The 10,000-nt window shown below is 57.1% G+C and overlaps 1 non-coding gene across 1 annotated transcript in view; it reads right to left on the bottom strand.

Annotated features, from left to right (window-relative positions):
- Positions 1–109, bottom strand: part of LOC126434150 (small subunit ribosomal RNA) — a 1,910-nt gene extending 1,801 nt beyond the window's left edge. Inside the window, exon 1 of the ribosomal RNA XR_007579012.1 lies at positions 1–109. This exon is cut by the window's left edge and continues 1,801 nt beyond it. This is a non-coding gene — a ribosomal RNA (small subunit ribosomal RNA).
- Between the last annotated feature and the right edge of the window lie 9,891 nt (positions 110–10,000).

The following is a 10,000-nucleotide window of genomic DNA, read 5'->3' on the forward strand; positions in this document are numbered from 1 at the left end:
ACTGATTTAATGAGCCATTCGCGGTTTCACCTTAATGCGGCTTGTACTGAGACATGCATGGCTTAATCTTTGAGACAAGCATATGACTACTGGCAGGATCAACCAGGGAGCTGCGTCAACTAGAGCTGAGCAGCCGGCCGCCCGGGAGTGTGTCCCGGGGGCCCGCGCGAACACGCAAGCGTCCGCTCAATTATTCTGCAAACAGGAGGAGGCTGCGCTCCCCTGCACCATACACCTCGAAACCCTCTCAGGTCCCGGCGGCGCGCAGCGCCGTCCTAAGTACTTGGTCGGGTTCGAGAGAGGCGCAATCGCCCGGAGTTTGGCGAGTAGACGCTTTAGGTGCGACCACCCGTGCTCCCAACTGAGCTTGCCGCTGCCGACAGAGGCCCGGGAGCGTGCTGTCGTGGCATTGCCGGCGGGAGACAACACGCGCCACCTACGGTGACCGGCAGCTCCAACGCCAGCGCCACAGAAGGACAAAAGCCCCACTTGGGTGCCGAAGCGAACTCTCCCAGCACAGCGCACGCGCCAACACGTCCGCACAGCTGCGATACAAACCACCTGCGAGAACCGCAGAGGCGACCGAGCAGCAGACGGCGTCGCGGCGCCGAGCGCCGGGCGGCGGCGCATCCTCAGCGCACACAGTCCTCAATCGGACCAGCACACTGCAGATGTCCACCGCGCTTCGCACCGGGCCCGCGAGGACCTACTTTGGCCGCACGGCGCCGCGTGCAGGGTGCGCCGGCGCGCAGCTGCGCCGCCTGCCGCCTCCGTCGGCCGGCGCGCCTGCCAGTGGCCACCCCCACCAGCCGGCTGTAGCGCGTGCGCCCACGCACCGCGCGGCCAGCACGCCGGGCGGCCCCCCCTCACCGGCCGGGGCCGGTCCCACCCAGCCACCGCCGCGTATCGCTTCACACCCACATGCCATTCACGTTCGTGGGCATGGTGGGTATCGCTGAAACAACCGGTTGGTAGCTCAACCGATCGTCGCCATCACTGATTCACCTCTAGCGAGAACAACCGCACCACAACGGTTTACCAGTTGTTCATTTGCGTAACGTCACCAGCAAACGTAGGCGTCCATCGCCATTTGCAAATTCAACGATTGTTGCATGCCTGTGTCAGGTGTCACGACACACTATGTCTGCCCACATACACGCAACAACATGTGCACGCTTCGCAAACACGTGGAAGGTGGCCCCCGTACGTATGCGATGTCCATTGCGCAAACGACTGTCAACCGGCCTCTGTCGCATGTCGCAGATGTGGAACGCAGTGCACCATGCTATCACGGTGTGTGAGAAGAGACGACAACGTCTGACAACACGCGCCACTACATCAACAGACGGCTCATGCTGATCGCCATCCAGGGCATACCACACTGCACTCCAGCTCTTATAGGGAGACGACACGTAGCTGCGTGCACAACATTTGGACCGCATGGTTCGCCGTTGTTGGCGCAGTCGTTGTACGGTCACATGTACCACGATGTATCATTCAGTACATGAGGACCAATGTGCAGTACAGTGTGTGATTTGGAGGTACAACATCAGCGGACAGTTGACACAGGCCGTACCACAGCGTAGGCGCAGTGCTTCGCCATGCGAATGCCAATGAACAACTGCGAAGGGCATTGAGCATGTACGTCCTGCTGCCATCCACATTACAGTGTATCGCTGCAAGGTGTTTAACATGAAGCGATACACTGGGGACCGGGCAGTGCGAGTAGCAAACTATATTGCGGGGGTTGCAGTTAGGCAACACTACACTAATTTAACGCGTCGTATGACAATTACAGAGCAGGTTAAGGCCCAACGTGTGTTGGGTTAAGGCCCAACGTGTGTTGGGTTAAGGCCCAACGTGTGTTGGGTTAAGGCCCAACGTGTGTTGGGTTAAGGCCCAACGTGTGTTGGGTTAAGGCCCAACGTGTGTTGGGTTAAGGCCCAACGTGTGTTGGGTTAAGGCCCAACGTGTGTTGGGTTAAGGCCCAACGTGTGTTGGGTTACAGCACAATATGGGTTACGTTAAGGGGCAATGTGGGTTACGTTAAGGGGCAATGTGGGTTACGTTAAGGCGCAATATAGGTTACGTTAAGGCGCAATATAGGTTACGTTAAGGCGCAATATAGGTTACGTTAAGGCGCAATATAGGTTACGTTAAGGCGCAATATAGGTTACGTTAAGGCGCAATATAGGTTACGTTAAGGCGCAATATAGGTTACGTTAAGGCGCAATATAGGTTACGTTAAGGCGCAATATAGGTTACGTTAAGGCGCAATATAGGTTACGTTAAGGCGCAATATAGGTTACGTTAAGGCGCAATATAGGTTACGTTAAGGCGCAATATAGGTTACATTAAGGCGCAATATAGGTTACATTAAGGCGCAATATAGGTTACATTAAGGCGCAATATAGGTTACATTAAGGCGCAATATAGGTTAGGTTAAAACACGACATAGGTTAGGTTAAGGCACGACATAGGTTAGGTTAAGGCACGACATAGGTTAGGTTAAGGCACGACATAGGTTAGGTTAAGGCACGACATAGGTTAGGTTAAGGCACGACATAGGTTAGGTTAAGGCACGACATAGGTTAGGTTAAGGCACGACATAGGTTAGGTTAAGGCACGACATAGGTTAGGTTAAGGCACGACATAGGTTAGGTTAAGGCACGACATAGGTTAGGTTAAGGCACGACATAGGTTAGGTTAAGGCACGACATAGGTTAGGTTAAGGCACGACATAGGTTAGGTTAAGGCACGACATAGGTTAGGTTAAGGCACGACATAGGTTAGGTTAAGGCACGACATAGGTTAGGTTAAGGCACGACATAGGTTAGGTTAAGGCACGACATAGGTTAGGTTAAGGCACGACATAGGTTAGGTTAAGGCACGACATAGGTTAGGTTAAGGCACGACATAGGTTAGGTTAAGGTACGACATAGGTTAGGTTAAGGTACGACATAGGTTAGGTTAAGGTACGACATAGGTTAGGTTAAGGTACGACATAGGTTAGGTTAAGGTACGACATAGGTTAGGTTAAGGTACGACATAGGTTAGGTTAAGGTACGACATAGGTTAGGTTAAGGTACGACATAGGTTAGGTTAAGGTACGACATAGGTTAGGTTAAGGTACGACATAGGTTAGGTTAAGGTACGACATAGGTTAGGTTAAGGTACGACATAGGTTAGGTTAAGGTACGACATAGGTTAGGTTAAGGTACACATTGTTGTAAGGAAAGGTTTAATGGGGGGGGGGGGGCGGCGGCCGGTTTGTTGATTGTGATTATAGTACGTGGATGCCTGCGGTATCATCTGATTTGCCACGTCAGGATGTACCTTTGGCTCATGACAGGCGGCGCTCTCATTCCATGCTTGTGGCAGACCTGTGTCTTTCATTCCTGCCATTGTTTGTGTGCTGTGAGAGGAGGCAGTATTGTGATGTTGGGTGCACCCCTGTGTAGGACATGTGTGGGTGTTGGTGGCTTGGCTGAGCAATGGTGGTTGTCGGGTGGGTGGGATATTCTGTTTTCTGTGTGGACCTCCCAGTCTGGTTATGACAGTGTGGATTGTCTAATGTGGCGGAGAGGATGCACTGGGTGTTGTTGCATGCTGGTGCTTACATATTGTCTGTGTGCGTGTTACAGGCAGAGAGTAGTGCGTGATAAGAGTGTGTGGCTGACGTGTGGTTGTGATTGTGAGCAGAGTCTTTCAGCATGTATACGGACAGTTGTATATATTATCTGTATTCTGATGGCTCTATCTATTACTAATCAGCGCCGTGTATACGTTTAATGTGGTTCCCGTCGAAACTGTTGTATCTCTGTACATTAGTGACACGGCGAGCGCGCTATGTAGCTACTCGTCTCGGCAGCTTCCACCGGTGTATGGCAAATGATTATAAGCAATGAGTCTAGTCGTCAATACCGATAGTGTGACGTCACATGTCTGGGGTGGGGGACGCTGCGCCCTTCCGGTGGGTCATGGCCTAGCAAGACTCTCCCCACGCAGGGGGGGCTTGGACTGTCATTAACTCTTCCGAGTAATATACTTGTCGTACGTTTTTGCGACTGCGAGTGCAACGCTCACCGGTACCGACATGGATGGAGCGCCTCCTAGCTGACCGCTCAGCATCGGCATTCGTACAGAGAGCAACGCGATCGCGTCTGTAGCTCGTAAGTGGTACAGCTCGCAGCTCATGTATAGGGACAGCGGGAATGTCGCATATTGGACATACCTCTTTTTTTTTTTTTTTTTTTTTACTTTATTGTCATTTTAATGCCTATACAATAAGCAGGCTGGCAGCAGCACAATACGCTGCTCTTCAGCCAAATGAGACAGAAGCACAAAAAACAGGAGAAAAACAGAAAAGTCACAAAATGGTGGGCGATAAAATAGGAGACACAGAGAGACAAACACGGAGCCGTTCACACTTGACGATAAACCACACTGCAAACTGTTGAGACGACGCACAGATACTGAAGAAGACGATGGCACTGGTGAACAACGGAGCATGACGGGAAACACTGAACACGAAACATGACGGCACACACAAGACACTGATGGCGGCGATCTCCGGCGCGCGAAAGTCCACGTAGCGTGTGCGAGTCCGGGGACCTGCCAAGAGTGGAACAGGGGGGAGGTGGGGGGAGAGGGGAGAAAAGGATGCCAACGGCGGGGGAGACGGGGGCAAGAGGGAGAGGGACAGGGGAGGGGAGGCCCGGGGGAGAAGGGGAGAGAAAAGGAGGAGGGAGGGAAAAAGGGAGAGAAGGGAGGGAGGGTGCCCGGAGGAGCAAGCACGGGAGGAGGGCGGGAGGATCAAAGTTGGTAGGAGGGGTAGATGGAGGGGAGGAGGGCATCATCAGGTAGGGGGAGCTGGCGGAAGCCACCTTGGGAGAGGGTAAGGAGGGTGGAGAGATGGAGACCGGGTGGGACATGAGAGTACAGGCGCGGCAGCGGGCGGGGGTGGGAGAGGATCGGGGAGACGAGCGGGTGGGGAGGATCGAGTTTACGGGAGGTGTAGAGGATTCGTATCCTTTCGAGGAAGAGGAGGAGGTGAGGGAAGGAGAGAAGATCATACAGGATCCGCGTGGGGGAGGGGAGACGGATGCGATAGGCAAGGCGGAGAGCATGGCGTTCAAGGATTTGGAGGGATTTATAAAAGGAAGGGGGGGCGGAGATCCAGGCGGGATGGGCGTAACAGAGGATAGGGCGGATGAGGGACTTATAGGTGTGTAGGATGGTGGAGGGGTCCAGACCCCACGTACGGCCGGAAAGGAGCTTGAGGAGACGGAGTCGGGAACGTGCCTTGGCTTGGATTGTCTGGAGATGGGGAGTCCAGGAGAGGCGACGGTCGAGGGTGACGCCAAGGTACTTAAGGGTGGGGGTGAGAGCGATAGGACGGCCATAAACGGTGAGATAGAAATCAAGGAGGCGGAAGGAAGGGGTGGTTTTGCCTACAATGATCGCCTGGGTTTTGGAGGGATTGACCTTAAGCAACCACTGGTTGCACCAAGCAGTGAAGCGGTCAAGATGGGATTGGAGAAGGCGTTGGGAGCGTTGTAGGGTGGGGGCAAGAGCAAGGAAGGCAGTGTCATCGGCAAACTGGAGAAGGTGGACGGGGGGTGACGGCGGCGGCATGTCCGCCGTGTACAAAAGGTACAGAAGGGGGGAGAGGACGGAGCCTTGGGGCACACCGGCGGAGGGAAAAAAAGTGTAGGAATCTGTGTTATGGATGGTGACATAGGAAGGACGGCGGGAGAGAAAGGAACCGATCAGACGGACGTAGTTAATGGGAAGGGCAAAGGTTTGGAGCTTGAAGAGGAGACCGGAATGCCAGACACGGTCATAAGCGCGTTCGAGGTCAAGGGAGAGGAAGATGGCGGAGCGACGGGAATTAAGCTGTTCGGAGAGGAGATGAGTGAGGTGAAGGAGAAGATCGTCGGAAGAGAAGGATGGCCGAAAGCCACACTGGGTGACGGGAAGGAGGCGGTGCTGGCGGAGATGCTGGTGGATGCGGCGGGTGAGGATAGATTCCAGGACCTTGCTGAAGACCGAGGTAAGGCTGATAGGACGGTAAGAGGAGACGGCGGACGGCGGTTTGCTAGGTTTAAGGAACATGAGGATGCGGGAGGTTTTCCACAGGTCGGGGTAGTAACCGGTGGACAGGACTACATTGTAGAGCCTGGCCAGGGTGGAGAGGAAAGAGACAGGAGCTTCACGAAGGTGACGGTAGGTGGCACGATCGTGACCAGGAGCGGTGTTGCGTTTTGTGCGGAGTGTATCAATGAGATCCTGTGTAGTGATAGGGGTATTGAGTTCCGTGTGTGTAATGTTGTCCAAGTACTGGAAACCAGGAGCGAGGGGAGGGACAGAGGTGTCAGTTCGATCGCGGATATCCGGGAAGAGGGAGTAATCGAACTGAGGATCATCGGGGATGGAGAAAACATCGGAGAGGTAGGAGGCAAAGTGATTGGCCTTACTAAGGGCGTCAGGGAAGGGGTGATCATCGTGGAGAAGAGGATAGTAGGGGGAGGGTTTAGTTCCGGTAAGGCGACGGAAGGCCGACCAGAACTTGGACGAGTTGATTGGTAGGGTTTCATTCAAACGGGTGCAGGTCTGTCGCCAGTCCCGGCGTTTCTTAGCCGCGAGCAAATTACGAACGTGTCGCTGGAGTTGCCGGTGGCGTCGTAGTGTGTCCGGGTCACGCGTGCGGAGGAAGGCACGGTAGAGACGACGGGATTCACGGAGGAGGAGAACGGCCTGCAGGGGTAAGGTAGGACGGTGGGGGTGGATGGCGACAGTAGGAACGTGGGCCTCCACGGCCTCAGACAAGGTCTGCTGGAGAAAGGAGGCGGCATGGGTGACATCGTCAGGGTGGTGGTAGGTGAGAGGGTGGCTATCGACCTGGGTGGAGAGGGTATCCCGGTAGGCATTCCAGTCGGCTCGGGAATAATCGTGGACATACTTAGGGGGAGGATCAGTACGAGGGTCGGGGCGAGGGCGACGACCGTCCGATACGGTGAGGAGGACGGGGAGATGGTCGCTACCAATAGGTTCCAGGACATCCACCGTTATGCGGCCAAGGAGGTTGGGGGAGGAGAGGATAACATCAGGAGTGGAGTTGGATTCGGGACGGGTGTGCTGGGGGATGGGAATGAGGTCGCCTTGAAGGGAGGAGAGGAACCGATGCCACCGCCGTAACTGGGCGGCGGAACGACTATGGATGTTGAGGTCGGCGGCGATCACGTAGGAGGAGAAGGTACGGTCAATGTGGGAGAGGAAGTCGAAGGGAAGAGGGGCGTTAGGGCGGACATAGATGGTGGCACAGGTAATGGTAAGGCCAGGGAAGAAGAGACTAAGGATCAGGTGTTCGGTGGGGTCGGGAAGGAGAGGTTGGAGCCGAACGGGGATCTGGCGGTGGTGGCCAATGGCAACTCCGCCACGCGCAACTGGGAGGGGATTATCGGAGCGGTGGAGGAGATAGGGGGAGGTGTGGATGGAGTGGTGGGGTTGGAGGAAGGTTTCATTGAGGAGGAAGGCATCCACACGGTGGGTAGCAAGGGTGTGCAGGAAAAGGTTCTTGTTGGCGGGAAGGGAGCGGATATTGTTGAAAAGGATACGATGCTGTCGTGCCATGATAAGGATTTAGACGAGGGTGTCAAGGCGGGAGAAGGTGAAATGGGCCTGGTTATTGGAATAGGTGGCGTACATTTTAAGGTGGAATATGGAACGGGCGGCGAGGGAGATCTGGTGGAGGGTGTGGGGGCGCTGAAAGGGATGGACGTTTTGGAGGACAATGGTGAGGAACCTGATGATGTCCTCAGCAGTGGGAGGGGGACGAAGGGAATTGCCAGGAGGGGTGGGGGCGTCCAGGGGACGGACAGGGACGGTGAGTTCAGGGGTGGTGGGAGGGGGCCGGGCTTTACACTTTTGGGAGTAGGTAGGGTGGGGGAGGCTGCAGGTATTACAGGAGGGAGGGGATTGGAGGTTGGGGCACTGCCGGAGGAAGTGCGCTTGGCGACAATGCGGGCATGTGGGGGCCTCGCGGCACTCGGCTGTTGTGTGTGCATTATAGCGCAGACATCTCTGGCAGCGCAGGGATTGAGGGGGGGAACGGGAGGGGTCGACTTTGTACCGCTGATTGAAGAGGAGGGCACCCTCCTTCAGGAGACGGTCAATGGAGGGGGCGTCCTCAGAGAACACCCGCATAAGGCGGGTGGGGCCGGTCGCGTTAAAAATGCGGCGGACTGCCCGCACCTCCAGGGTGGGATGGGCCTTCAGCTCCGCCAACACCTCCTCCTCCGTGATCGACGGACTAAGCCGAGTGATCACGGCGGTGAGGGTCGGCGGGCGACGCGGGGGTTGGGGTTGGCGGGTAGGAGATGGGGAGGGAGCAGGGGTGAGGGACGCGTTAGGGCCAAAACGGGTGATGGGGAGGCGGGAGAGGATGTCAGTATGGAGGGTTGGGCTGGGGGAGGAGATGAGAACGGAATCCCGTCTGGGAGTAAGGAGAGAGATGGGGGCGCCAGGGAAATGTTGGCGGAGGAGGAGGGAGAGATTCCGGGCCTCGAGGAATGAAGGATCGGGACGGGACAGGAGATATTTGTAGAGACCGGGTGGGGAGGAGGAGGAGGAGGAGGAGGAGGAGGAGGGAGCGGGGCCTGGTGGGGAGACGTCCATGGCATTTTGGGGTGGGGATGGGGGGCGGGGTGGAGCCTTTTTATGAGCAGAGGGAGTGGGGGCGGCACTAGGGCGTTTGACAGCGGCAGATGGGCGGGTGGTGACAAGAGGGACGGGAACAATGGGGAGGTGGTGGGAAGGGGCAGGTCCCGGCACGGATGCAGCAGGCGGCGCCGGAGATAATGACTGTGATGGTGCAGGCGAAGGTGGCAGTGACGGCGACGGTGAAGTCGATGAAGATGGCGGTGGTGGTGGTGGCGGCGGTGACGGCGATGGCGACGGGGAGAGCTGGGCGTGGGCAGTGGCCCGACGGGCCACCACCCGAGCCGGAGCGGCAGTGACAGGCTGGGGGAGGGGGGGGAAGGGATCAGAACGAGAGGAAGAGGCGGGAGAGGGGGCGACAAAAAGCGAGGGCGAAGGGATAGAGAGGAGGGGAGGGATGGAAGGAGGGGGGTGGGACTGGGCACACCAAGTGATAGTGGTGGAGGCGGCGGAAGGGGACGTATACACGATGGCAGTGGTGGTGGTTGTGACGGTGGTGGTGGGGGCAGACATGACGACAAGGAGAAGAAAGAAAAAACACAGCACTAAAAGGACAGGACACACACTGGGGGACGACGGACGGCGACGGCGACGGCGACGGCGACGGCGACGGCGACGGCGAGAGGCAGGAACGCTGCTGCCGCGGACGGGGCCGGGGCGGCTGCGGCTGCTGCTGCTGCTGCTGCTGCTGCTGCCGCTGCTGCTGCCTGGACTGCTGCTGGCGGGACTGCTGCTGGCGGGACTGCTGCTGGCACCGGAGGGCTGCTGGCTGGCTGGCTGGCTGGCTGGCTGGCTGGCTGGCTGGCTGGCTGGCTGGCTGGCTGGCTGGCTGGCGGCGGGACCACTGCTGCAGGCCGGGACCGGGAACTGCTGCTGCTGCTGCTGCTGCTGCTGCTGCTGCTGCTGCTGCTGCTGCTGCTGCTGGGCTGGCTGGCTGGCTGGCTGGCTGGCTGGCTGGCTGGCTGGCACCTGTAAACCCTAACACTTCGATTAGCGCGAAAGATTGCACCATCGAAGGGCGGTAACCTTGCGGTGTACCGCCGGAGATGGACATACCTCTTCATGAAACGCATGTTATAGGGGTGGATTGCACATTGCGACTGCGGGAAAAGTCCGCCGTTCATCCGCTGGAGTTGCGAGTTGGGCGGTTGGAGTGGGGCGCAGGTGGAGTGATTGCCGGTCCACGATTTCGTGCGGCAGAGGCGCTGGCGTTGGGGTGCTGTGGTCGACAGAGGACGCAGGCTTTGTGGGTGGGGTCGAAAGATGGGCACTGTGGGCC

The sequence above is a fragment of the Schistocerca serialis genome, unplaced genomic scaffold (genome assembly GCF_023864345.2).
Source record: "Schistocerca serialis cubense isolate TAMUIC-IGC-003099 unplaced genomic scaffold, iqSchSeri2.2 HiC_scaffold_1182, whole genome shotgun sequence".
Taxonomy (NCBI): Eukaryota; Metazoa; Arthropoda; class Insecta; order Orthoptera; family Acrididae; genus Schistocerca; species Schistocerca serialis.